We start from the raw sequence: 14,168 nt of genomic DNA, 5'->3' as shown, positions 1-14,168 counted from the left end.
AATACTTCCTAAGCACTTCCTGGTATCTTCATGCGTGAGCATTTTGAACACAGGTTGTCCTTTCACTGGAGTCAACTGCTGTAGATCTCCAAAAACAATAATGTGTTTTCCTCCAAATAAGACATCATAGTCTGTTCTAAGAATTTCTTGCATTCTCAAATGCACAAAAGCAAGCATTATATTTGACACCATGCTTACTTCATCAATGATAAGAAGTTTCATTTTCTTCAGGACTCTCGAAACTTCGGAATATGCATCTCCAGATAGCTTGTGGTACTCCAATTTGTTATCATGCTCCACTGGCAGCATCAGTAAACGATGTAAAGTAATCCCTTTAATGTTATGTGCAGCCAGCCCAGTTGGAGCGGTAACAACACAAGACAGCGGTGATTCAGTCCTTTTCTGCAGATAAGTTGCAATTGCTTTATTCAGAAAACTTTTTCCAGTTCCCGCTTCTCCACTCACGTACAGTTGGACAGGCTTAAATGATGTACATGAACACTCTTTCTTCTCATGACTGAATCCATGTTCAATCTGTACTGTGACTTTGTCATATATCTGTTTCTGCTCAAGGTTTAGTTGTTTCACCAAATCTTCTAAGTTAACTACATCATCTTGAGCTTGTTCCATAGCTCTTTCCACCTCATCCATGGCAGTGGTAGCTTCATTTTGTATAATTAGTCCTCCAAGTGGATCCTGACTCAATGAAGCAGAACTCTGACTGTCTTGAGAACTGTCTCTAGCAATCTCTGCAGCAATTGTGGCTTCTTGCTCTATTTCTTTGTTCAACATTTGCAGATAATTTGGAAAAACAGGGCATTCTATGGTATCCTTGATTGCATTAAAAGAATCTTCGTAACACAGAAAATCTCCAAGTAGTTCCTCTTCTGTACGCCATGGCTTAAAGAGTTGCAAAAGAGCTAAATAGTAAAATTCCCTTTTCTCTGGATTTTCACAACTCAATTTTCGATGATTAATGGCCTTTTTTCTGTCTCACTAGACATCCTTCACACCCAATGATAGCATATATTCCATTGTTGATATCTTTTCTGATGGTTCTCTTATAAATATAGTTTTGCAGAACTTCATACAAACAACTGTTCTCAAGATGACTACTTCTATTTGGATAGTATGTATCCAACATGTTTGTCTTTAAAATATCTGTACTTTCTGGTTCTTTCTCCGCCAAATACTCTATTTCGTGTACAGATTTCAAAACTCGGTTTCGTGTTGCAGCAAGACCTAGACTCACCCAAATGATGGTTCTAGATTTGGAATAGAGACTTGCTGACGACAATCGATCAGAACATTCATATGCTCCAATTTCTCGATGCGACAACATCTTCAGACTGTAACTGTATAATTTCTTGCTTAGACTCTTTTCATGTGAAATGTCCTCCCACATTTCCTTCAGTTCTGTCTTTTCTTTTTTTGTGATGTAATACGTCACATATCGAGCCACAGCAATAGAGTTGTCAGCAACGAACTGAATATCCATGTTAGCATTCCACATGGACAAAATCACTGGGTTGTAGTCGTTGATGTACTTGGACTCTTCATTTCTTTTTAAATTGTATGTATTTTTTGGTGATTTCCTCGTCACAGTATGTCGCAGAGAAGACATCAAATTATTTACTCTTCCTTTAGAAATCACTGGTCGTGGAAAGCCGAAACGACACTTTGTGTAGAACTTGTCCTTGTTTCTGAATTTTCGACGACAGTACTTTCCACAACGATGGGATTGAAAGCGTAAAACTTGTTGCCTTAAACTGTTTTCCTCTGTAGTTTTCGGAACAGCACATGTTGAATACTCTTCAATGAACCTCATCACTGTTTCACCCGAATCTGTTCCAAATTTGGGTGCATCTTTAATTCACAACAACATATGTATGTGAGGAGCACCTCTCGCTTGATACTCCTTTCTCCAAAAGAAATCCAAAACCTCTCCATGGGGAGGATTTTTTTTGTTGGTAATAAAATACATCATAGCTTCAAATCTATGATTGAAATATCTGCATATATTCACTGGATCCAAAGAACACAGCTCTCCAGGTGTTTTGAATTCTATATTTTGTATATTTGCATTTGCCTCTCGTAGAAATTGAAGTAAGTCGTCCCATGCATACTCGGCACAGCTAAGAGTGAGGAACCATGTAGGAGTTCCTAAGTTTCTTAGCATACATTTCAATTCCCCATGACGACGGTACCAATACTCATTTGTACCACGCTGACATGCCATGAGATTGATTAGATGAGATTCCAAAATATTATCTTGCAGATTCACTTTCTCCATAAAGTCCCTCGCCGAAACATTTTGCAGATGTACTCCACTTTTCAGTATATGGTTTACTGCATAAGAAAGCCCAGACAAGTCACCTTCATACAGTAGATGAAACAAATAGGGAATGCATTGCCGAAACCTTGGATCTTCAGCATATAATCTTACAGTTCGATATCCAGATGCAGGAATTTGAAGTGGACAATCGTCATATCGTCCACCTCGACCTGTTGGAAATAGCTGTGGAAAACAACGAGCTTCCAAACTTTCTTCCCATACACTAATGGGACTTCCTTTTGCTGCTTTCATTTGAAACAATTCAATTGCATTCCCCATTACTTCTTGGGAATGCAAAGGATGAACAGTATAATGTTCATATATTTCTTCACTTCTAGACACATCAACTTTTTCAATTTGGCCGCCTGAACAATCACTGTCTTCATCTGCAGCTGTTTCCTCTGCTGCAACACATACATCTTTGTAATACTCATTGTTTTTGACCAAATACAACGTTGCCTTTTTGACTTTCCGAACATCCACTAAATCTTGCCAGATTTTCTTACTCTTTGTCGGAACCCCATTAACTAGAATAACTAAAGGTTCCTCTTCTACTTTTTCTATACCAATTGTATCAATATTTGTTTTCAAATCAAGAGGCAAATAAACAACTCTTCCCTTTAATCCTCTCTGCAAATCTATAGGAGGCAATTTCCCTATCTTAGGCTCCATGCGAACAATTGCCTGAAAAGGATGGACACATTGAATCAAAATAGACTCATATGTATTTAAATCCATCAATTCACGGGGAATGTCTACCAACTCCAGATTATTATGAACACCTCTAGCAGGCATTCTGTTTTGATTTAATTTATCATAACAATATTTACAAATACGCTGATCAGAACTCAAATAAAAACAATTCTCCACCCACAAATAAGTTGCAAAATCCTTCCACTCATAATTATTCATCTTTTCACTTTTTACGTATAAATCAACTAATCTAGTTTCATGCTTATAATGACTTCGGCGACAACACACACAAGTAAAATACGGCCTTTCACTTGATTTCACCTTAAACCTGGTAATTTCCTGCTCAAACTTTTCTGTACTTGAAATCTGTACATTGTCTTCCACAATACCTTGAATTGCTGTGTCAATTTCTACACTATCCTCTTTTTCACCAAAATAACAAATCTCAATTTCTTCACAAATCTTCTTCACATCTAATTCAGTTCCATGCAAAAGAGCACTGTTTAATTGTTTAAGCTTAAGTGCTGGACTTTTTGCATAATACAACATTCTCACTAATTTCCTCATTTTGGTATGATGCACTGCTAACATCCTAAAATGATGAAAAACACTCTGACAGACTTTTCTAGAAAGACAAGCCAGTGAATGCCCTTGCAAACCTGTGTTTTCTCTCACTCTGCAAGGATCTAAGTCTTGCAACAACTTCACTTTCTGCTTTAGACTTTTCCTACTATATGTACGTAAGAAATTACAAAACAAATCAATTGATTCCTGTCGCACACTACAAATACGACTACACTTCCAAGTGTACACTGGACCCTTAGTACGTCTCCCTAAAACTTCATCAGTTAACACCTCTTCTGGTTCTCTAGGCACAAGTTTCCCTTTTTCAATCGGACAACCATCTTTCACTTCATACGCTCGACCACTGGTGTCAACTGCATGCACTAAATCATTCTCCTGGAAGTAACTCTCCTCATTAAAAAATGGCTCACAACTTGAACTGTGCATCCATTCTCCAGAAAAAACTTTACAAAAATTAGTCCGATTAATTACTCTTTTCCATCTACTGTTTGATTTGAAAACATCAATTGTCTTGTTAAGTGTCCTAATTCTATTGATTATTAAAATAAATAATTTTTTCTTAACTTCAAAAGCCTGATCAACAATCTTCTCTACGCTTTTCTTTTTCTTATAAAAATCAGCTCTCTGTTTACCTTTCCTAATGTTTTTTAACAAATTTAAAACCACCCTATTGCGAAACATTTGTTTACGAATGTCTCTAAACTGATTCTGCCTTCTATTCCTATACATATTATTCTCTCCTGCTCCAGTTGTAGGATTCTTTGAGGTTCTCTCCTTCCTGATCAAATTTACTCTCTCATTCTCTTTTTCTACATGCTGTCCATAATTTTTTTTTAAGTACATATGTTACGTATAAAAGACTTAGTTGTCTTACCAGGAGCTTGGTTCCTGTTTTTTGAAGTATTTGTTGTGGAAGAGTGCTGTAATTCCGTTGCTGTTTTAGTTTTTTGGCTGTTATGTTGTTTTCTTTTCCTTTCCCTTGAGGGCATCTTTGCTTACTCTTGAAATCTTGATTTCAATCTGTGTTAAAAAAAAAAATAGCACATTATAGACCACTATTACCAAACAACAAAGCAGTGACAAAAAGCAAACGATCTATTCAGGGTTACAAATCAGGTGAGGATTCTCCAGGGGTGCACAAAAGGTGAGGCCTGTATTGAAGATGCGTCATTTTTTAAACCTTTTGCACCACATTATACCTCTGTCAAGTGTAATGTACAGAGAGGGGTCATTTCTCCGCAAAAAGCCTCGTAATAATGACACAGTGAAATCTATGAGATTTCACTGCGCCACTTTTAGGACACTGTTATGTCAAAATCTTGCACCTGCCTCACAGCAGGGATAAGACTGAGGCAAACGCTTTCACATGGGGCTTTCCCCATGTGATACGATTCTCACACCTAAGCAGGAGTGCAGATAAGATGAAGACTGTCCAGGGGAGCACAAAACGTGAGGCTTGTGTCCAAGAGTGCAGTGGACAGGACTAAACTGGAGTAGTGTCCAAGAAAAAGATGAGCCTTATTTATAAAGCCATGCGTCAGTTTTGCGCTACTGATGCGTCACTTTTTGTGACGCATTGGCGGCATAAAACATGTGCCTTGTTGCAACATATTTAAAAAGTGACGCATGTAGGTAGATGCGTCATTTTTTAAACCTCTGCGCCACATTATACCTCTGTCAAGTGTAATGTACACAGAGCGGTCATTTCTCCGCAAAAAGCCTCGTAATAATGACGCAGTGAAATCTATGAGATTTCACTGCGTCACTTTTAGGACACTGTTACATCAAAATCTTGCACCTGCCTCACAGCAGGGATAAGACAGAGGCAATTACTTTCACATGGAGCTTTCTCCATGTGATATGATTCTGACACCTAAGCAGGAGTGCAGATGAGATGAAGACTGTCCAGGGGAGCACAAAAGGTAAGGCTTGTGTCCAAGAGTGCAGTGGACAGGACTAAACTGGAGTAGTGTGCAAAAAAAAAAAGACCCTCATTTATGAGGCCCTGCGTCAGTTTTGCACTGCTGATGCGTCACTTTTTGTGACGCATCGGTGGCATAAAACATGTACCTTTTTGCGCCATATTTAAAAAGTGACGCATGTAGGTTGATGCGTCACTTTTTAAACCTCTGCGCCACATTATACTCAAAAATGTAAAAGCCATTAATTTTCCCCAAAATCGTTTTTGACATCACATTTAGGAAACACAGCACAGGTCCTATGTACAAGCATTCCATGTCATTACTGAAACCTCACTATTTTGCAAAATACAATTCCTCTATGCAAACAAACTCAATATGCTTCCTACACTGAGTTAACACAGGTAACATCATTGTAAAGAGTCAAATTGACGCCTGTGTCTAAGAGTGCAGTCGGGCATAGGCTTCATGAAGCCTAGTCCACTGCACTCTTAGACACAAGCCTCACCACCTACGCTCCCCAGGAAAGCCCTCTCTCCCACTACAGTCTTGAACAAAGGCCTCACCTCCTCTGTACCTCTGGACATGCCTCACCTCATCTGCACAATCTACTTCCTAATCTGAGGTAACACAGGTGACATCATTGTGAAAGGGGCAAATGTATGTCTTTAAGCATGCAAACACTCTTTATTCCTTCTAAAAAATGTAAAACCCATTCATTTTCTCCAAAATCGTTTTTGACATCACATTTAAGAAACACAGCACAGGTCCTATGTACAAGCATTCCATGTCACTACTGAAAGTTCACATTTTTACAAAATACAATTCCTCTATGCAAAGAAACTCAATGTGCTTCCTACACTGAGTTAACACAGGTAAGACTGTCCAGGGGAGCACAAAAGGTGAGGCTTGTGTCCAAGAGTGCAGTGGACAGGACTAAACTGGAGTAGTGTGCAAAAGAAAAAGAACCTCATTTATGAGGCCCTGCGTCAGTTTTGCACTGCTGATGCGTCACTTTTTGTGACGCATCGGCGGCATAAAACATGTATCTTTTTGCGCCATATTTAAAAAGTGACGCATGTAGGTAGATGCGTCACTTTTTAAACCTCTGCGCCACATTATACTCAAAAATGTAAAAGCCATTCATTTTCCCCAAAATCGTTTTTGACATCACATTTAGGAAACACAGCACAGGTCCTATGTACAAGCATTCCATGTCATTACTGAAACCTCACTATTTTACAAAATACAATTCCTCTATGCAAACAAACTCAATATGCTTCCTACACTGAGTTAACACAGGTAACATCATTGTAAAGAGTCGAATTGATGCCTGTGTTTAAGAGTGCAGTCGGGGATAGGCTTCATGAAGCCTAGTCCACTGCACTCTTAGACACAAGCCTCACCACCTACGCTCCCCAGGAAAGCCCTCTCTCCCCCTACAGTCTTGAACAAAGGCCTCACCTCCTCTGTACCTCTGGACATGCCTCACCTCATCTGCACAATCTACTTCCTAATCTAAGGTAACACAGGTGACATCATTGTGAAAGGGGCAAATTTATGTCTTTAAGCACGCAAACAGTCTTTATTCCTTCTCAAAAATGTAAAACCCATTCATTTCCCCCAAAATCGTTTTTGACATCAAATTTAAGAAACACAGCACAGGTCCTATGTACAATGCATTCCATGTCACTACTGAAACTTCACAATTTTACAAAATACAATTCCTCTATGCAGTAAAAACTTTTTACCAAGCATTATCAAAAAGCATGACACAAAGCAACATTAAAAAAACATAATTTGCTTCCAAATCATCTCCATAGAGTATACAAGTCTCTATGTATATTAAATGAATCATAACTCACCTTTACAAATGCTCTAGGAGATTCACAACAGTGTCAGACACTTACACCAATATTTCTTTAGCAGAGCAAAAGGTATGTTCTCCAGGCACTGCAACCATTAATGGTACAGAAAACCTCTGTTTCTACACACATATTGCTCATGGTAACCAATCAAAACTCTTCCCTCTATATTTTCAAACCAACACCCTTCCCCCGCTCAGCCCTTTCTACCTGTTACCATAGCAACTCCCTCCTCACTGAGCTCTCAGGTTTAAAAGTTTATTCTACAATATTGCAAATCACCTCAGCAAGGATGTTTGACCTGCGAATACACCAGCTTATCTGGTGCCATGTTTCTTTAAATGACTTTTTTTAACCATTCAAATTACTTCTTACACAGAACACAACCATGCACCCTAACTTTCAGTTTTCAACTATCTCAATCTACCAATCATTGCTTGTGATTCAAGAGCACTGAAACTCCACAGTTTTTTTTTTGCAAACTCCTACTGTTCCAACTGCCATTTTATTCCTACACTTCATCTGACTGCACCAGAGCCTCCTCTACCATGTATTCTGTCTGGATTATTGGACATAGCTATATCCACTGGGCTCAAAGGTATGCAGCTACCAGAAATTTTCACAACCTTGATTTACAAAATGTGAACATTAAATGGATTGGCCAGAGAGGATTGAGATGTCACCAATTGATACCATTGGTGAAAACCTTTTTGCATTTGCCACACCCTAACCTCATAATTCTGCACTGTGGTGGAAATGACTTAGGCACTTTGACTAGAGTAGGTCTGGAAATGCTTTTAAAGGACGCCTTTGAACAATTGATGGCACTTTTTCCTCAAACTGCCTTGGTATTTTCCAATATATGCCAAAGACAGAAATGGTACTGGTCCAACCAATTTTGTCCACAATTTGAGAAAGCACGGAAACATGTGAATAAATCTGTTTCTGCTTACATGAGAGACTATGGAATGGGTTCAATATACAACATCAACTTGAGTTGAGGTACCGGGTTTTTAAGAGCCCGGTGGTGTCAGGGGATAACACCCGAAGGACCTCTGAGTTCCCCCTTGTTTCGGACCACAGAAACACGGAGTCTTCTAGTCGCAGTCAGAGATCAAGTTTTATTGGCAGCTACCAAGTAACAGGTGTCCTAGAAGCACGACAAACACGGGTCATGTGTTCTCAGGAGACTGTTCGTTCTTACAGAACCAGCCTTCTCCTTATATACAAAAATAATAGCTGCAAGCAAGAATTCTTGAGTTTATGATATGGCTATATACATATTTCTACAATAATACAAAAGAGCGAAGTCATGTAGGCAAGCCCGTATTTTAGATGTCCAATTCGTGATAGATTACCTAGCCAGGCCCGGAACTCCCATCAGATATCGGTGAAGCCCCAATAAAAGAAGGCACCTCCTAGTCATAAAACTGGCCATAAACAGGGAGCGTGGACAGGTGTGTATGTGTGTAGAAATCATGATCTGTATGCGGTGAATGGTTTGTGGTATGTTGTGCATTGATGCTATCGTGTTTGGCCACTGGGCGAGGAGCTGCCCAAACAGGTTTGGCTGGAGGCAAGGGAGTCAGTTGGGACAGGTCAGGGGGAAGTCAGGGAAGGTGGACGTGTCCTTTTAGATCAAGCTCGACCTTTAATTGACTTATCATGAGGGCAAGACACAAGATGGATACCGTTTACAAAATGGAGTCTGAGGGGTCGGGACGGAAACTACGATTCAGGGGTGTTAGCATGCCTCGATCATGACGCAAATGCATAGGAATGATGTCCTAATCATTATCGGTTCGTCGACACCAAATTCGTCATGGTACGTTGATGTTTCGGGACACGGGTATCGTACCTCGATATCGGGATAACAGTAGGGTCCAGAATTTCAGAACCACAGACCCTCCTTTTGCCCTCATATAAGGCAATAATTCATGTTAATCCGACTCTAAATCTGTATGAAGGAATTCGTGGAGATGCTGTTGTAGCATCATTCTGTTGCTCAGTTCGTCCCTTGACACAGGCTTCCGTACACATGAGGTAGCACAGAGGCCACATAGTGCAGGAGAGCACTGTACACACAGGCAGAACATAAACAGAAGTGCTAAGATCATCCCAATGAAGATCAGTGTTTTCCATCCCCAGGTAGCGATCAGTTCCCAGAACCACCCTAGTAAGGACCAGTCCCCTTTTTCTACGTGAAGGGAACCAGATATCTCGTGTAACTTAGAGATGGCCTGGTACACTGTCGGTGCGTTATCAGGGATGAAAATGCAACAACTGGATTGGATCACTCTACACACACCACCACGATCAGCGAGTATGATATCTAGGGCAACTCGGTTCTGAAGGGTCATAAGTCGATCCGACTGAAGTTCGGTCATCAAATTGCCAAGGGCTCCGGCCGTTGTAATCACGGCGGATTCAACTATCCTCGATAACTGGCGAATATTCCTGCTGTTCACCATAGGCCCCCAAAATGGCAGGAAACCCTTTGCGAAGTCAGCGAATTCCTGACCCGCGGTGTCGTCTTTACTCACGACCCCTTTAGCTGTCCTTGTCCGATGGTAATCTGCTCTGGCCATGTAGGTGGGAGGCAGCAGAAACGAGATAAAGCATGTACCTGAGAAGTCAGGGGGCAACCAGGTGTAAGCTTGGTCATGGCAGACGAAATACGATGTCTTTGGCTGCTAATAGTATAGGGGAAGTTCGGGAAGCGAACACATAGGTTTCCGTGCATATACTCTTTCCTAATTGTGCTTTGGGATCCCTGCCGATACCTTGTAAACATAAGTGACCTCGGTTGGGTACTATCCAAACTGGGCGGGATTTCTTTGCTGTCTGGCTCTTACTCAGGTAAACCCCATATTTAGTTACGTTCCAACGAGTGTACGGAGTGAGTTCATCTTTGGGAATCGTTAGATATGTGTCGAACTCTCTACTCATATTTCTTATCCCTGCTACTAGTGCCTTGTTACTGGAATCACTCTCAGTAGAACGGGTCGGGTATGGTTCTAGGGCGAATAGGAACATTGTCTGGAAAGCCCACAGAGAACCATAATAACTGAAAGGCAGGATGAAGTATGGGATGCCCTTATCCGTTGTGTGTGGCATGAGTCCACATATCCAACAGTTCGATGTGTTCATTATGGACTGGTGTTGGTGTAGAAGTTGAATGAATGAGTTATTTACAAATTCGAGTCTTCTGGCAGACTCGTGTTCAGGTAGAGGGTGAAAGTAGTGTGGAGAGATAGTAGGAGGAGGCTGTGGCCGGGTGTCATTTGAAAAAGTAACTTGGAATACGAATAGAGTATAACCAGTCAAAAACATCGTTATGCTACACATTAAAATACATGTTATCAAAAACCTTCTTTTGGCCAGTACAGTGCATAGTTGTCTTTCAATGTTCGTGAGTCTGGTAGGTCTCTTTACCCTAGGAAACTCCATGCTCTAGTTGCTGCCCGCGGTGGTAGGTTGGTTCTGCCAGGGAGTGCGCTCTGTTCAGTCCGGGGTAACTCCCTTGGACCAACCAGAACCGTTGACCTAAACGTCCCCAGCTGCACTCCCCAGACTTCAACCGCGACCCTAGCAGCAGAACCGGATGGCGGATCGAAAATCAAAAAATGAGCAAGTTTCCTGAGAGTGAGAGAGCTGAAAAATCAAAAATAGTTCTTGGGGGAAGGGAAATCACATTAGTTTGTTTTTTATTAGTCTCTTTGTCTCGACCTTAGAATATATTGTTGTTTCCCATGTACGGTGTGGTCTTCAAACAATGTCTCAGGTTCGGTAGTGTCCAACTGCATAGACTGTGGCACAAGTCCTTGTAAAATATGATCACTCTCCTTTTCGGTACCAGTTTCTTTTAAACGTGCATCGCTGAAAGGGATGAAGCGAGGTATGGATTCTGTCTCGGAGTCGGCAATTCCTTCGTTGACCCACCGGTCGTATGGAAGGGGCAGAGGGACCCGTTTACAATGGGTCCCGTGCACCCAGTTCTTTTTGCCTTCCACCCGAACAGCTGATCTCGTGGAAAGAAGTACCAGGTAAGGTCCGGTCCACCTCGGCTGTCCGTTGTTTGTGCGCTGGAAATTCCGCACCAAGACCCATGTGCCGGGTGCGATGGAGTGACCTGGATCGTCAGAGGCTGGCGGAGAGGAACTGTGAACCTGTTGGTGTAAAACACGCAATTTAGTTGTCAATTCGCACAAATAGTCAAGCAGTACGGGGTGCTCTATTTCGCTGAGTTTGTTTGGCCTTGGCACGCCCCAGACGTTGGCTGGGCGGCCAAACACTATCCCCCGGGGGCTAAGTCCTAACCTGGAATGGACGGTCATTCTGGTTGACAAGAGTGCTAGGGGCAAGGCGTCAGGCCATTTAAGACCTGTACAGGCTTGGATCTTGGCTAATTTGAGCTTTAAAGTGCCATTGTAGAACTCTACTAATCCAGCTGATTGGGGGTGATTCGCAGAGTGAAACTTTTGTTGTATGCCTAAACACTCACACACTCTCTTCATCACGCGTCCTACGAATTCACTTCCATTATCACTCCAGACGATTCTAGGCATGCCAAATCTCGGGAAGAACTCTTTGACAAGGGCTTTGGCAGTTGACAAGGCAGTATTGTCCTTAAGGGGGTACGCTTCCACCCACCTGGAGAAAGCGCAAACAACAACGAGCACATACTTCAGATTGTTGCATCTCTCCATGTGAATGAAATCGAGCTGCAAAACCTCGAACGGATACGTTGGAGGCGCAAAATGACCAGCTGGAGTTGGGGTTCCCCTACCGGGATTGTACTTCAAACACACCATACAATTTCTGACCACATTCTCTGCATATTTCGGGATATTGCTGTTTTGCCATACTGGGGCCAATACTTTACAGATTCCTTTCGAACTGATGTGCGCAAATCCATGAGCCATTGTTACTACTGCAATTACATATGCGTTAGGTAATAGCCATCGCTGGTGTTCTGACAATTCGACCCAACAACCATTCGCATCTAACCTACCCTTACTTTCTCTCCATTCATTCACCTCTTTCTCAGTTGCCTCGGCTTGTATAGATTTTACGCTTTCAATGGTGTCCTCACACATTCCCACATCCGTAATCCATCTAGCGGGACCTACAACATACATCCGACTCATTGTGTTCCTTGCAGTCTCTTTTGCAACCTCGTCTGCAAATGCATTCCCGCGGCCAACATCATCTTGAATCTTTTTGTGTGCACTGCATTTTACAATGGCAACTTGTAGTGGCAAGGTCAGTGACTGGAGGAGCTCATTAACTAGCTGACCATGTTGTATCTTTGCACCATGTGACGTAAGAAACCCACGTTCACGCCACAATCTCCCAAAACTGTGAGCCACGCCAAAGGCGTATTGGCTGTCAGTGTACACATTCACTCGCTTTCCTTTCGCTAACACACAGGCTCTGGTAAGCGCAATCAATTCTGCAGCTTGTGCAGAATTATGGGAAATGCGCGCGGTCTCTATAATGGTGTGTAATGTCGTTACGGCATATGCTGCAGTCGTATCACCATTCGGCAGCTTGAAACATGAACCATCAACCCATAAAGTATCGTTGCATTCAGGAAGGGGAGTGTCCTGTAAGTCTACTCTCCCTTTTGTGTCTTCTTCTGTCCTAAAACAGCAGTCATGGTTATCAATCTTGTCTGTTTCTGTCGGAATGGGTAATAACGTTGCGGGGTTCAGTGTATCACACTTTATGTGGATGTGACTTGCTAGCAGCGTAAGTTCGTAACTGGATAGTCGAGCGCTAGTAAGATGTTGTGTCTTCGTCCTGTTTAGTAAAATGTCTACTGCATGCGGAACCATAACGATCAGAGTATTATTCATGACTAATCCAGCGGATTGTCGAATGCAGACAGCTGCTGCGGCGGTAGCCCTCAGACAACTTGGTAGGGCTTTAGCCACAGGGTCTAGAGTTGCCGAAAAATACGCGCATGGGCGCTGTCTGTCCCCAAAATGTTGTGTTAAAACTGATAATGCACAACCTTCCTTCTCATGGACATATAATGTAAAAGGCTTCCCAACACAGGAGCCGAACACAATGCATCACGCAACTCGTGGAAACTCGTCTGACAATCTTCAGACCAGGGCATAGGATTTGGTGTGTCTTTACAGAGTAGTGCTAGCAAGGGTTTGGCTAGTAGTGAGAAATTCGGTATCCATTGTCTACAGTACGATGTTATGCCCAAGAAGGCTCAAACCTCTCTCTGTGTTCTTGGGGCACTTAGTTCTGCAATTGCCTGTATTCTTTCTGGTGTCAGTCTCCTTCCCTCCTTCGACAAGATGTGACCTAGGTAGGTTACTTCTTGTCGGCAAAATTGTAGTTTGGAGAGAGAGACTTTGTGCTTCATGTCACATAAGTTACGTAATAATGATAACGTAGCTTTCTTGCAAATCTCTTCAGTGTCTGCAGCGATCAGCAGATCGTCTGCGTACTGAATCAGAGTTGAACCATTCGGTAGAACAATCGTGTCTAGTTGTGTTTTCAGGGCCTGACTGAATATTGATGGGCTTTCGCAGTAGCCTTGAGGAGCGCACTTGAAGCGGAAACTTCGTCCTCCTAAATTGAATCCAAAAATATCTCTACTCTCCTCAGCAATCGGGATGCTGAAGAAAGCGTTCTTCAGGTCGATCACCAAGAACCAATCTGCTGAAGCTGGAACCATCGTCAATAAAGCAGTAATGTCGGGGACAACTGGAAACTGTGGGATAACTATCTTGTTCACTTCTCTGAGGT

The sequence above is a fragment of the Lissotriton helveticus genome, chromosome 4_1, assembly GCF_964261635.1.
Source record: "Lissotriton helveticus chromosome 4_1, aLisHel1.1, whole genome shotgun sequence".
NCBI classification, from domain to species: domain Eukaryota; kingdom Metazoa; phylum Chordata; class Amphibia; order Caudata; family Salamandridae; genus Lissotriton; species Lissotriton helveticus.
This window is presented reverse-complemented; position numbering follows the sequence as displayed.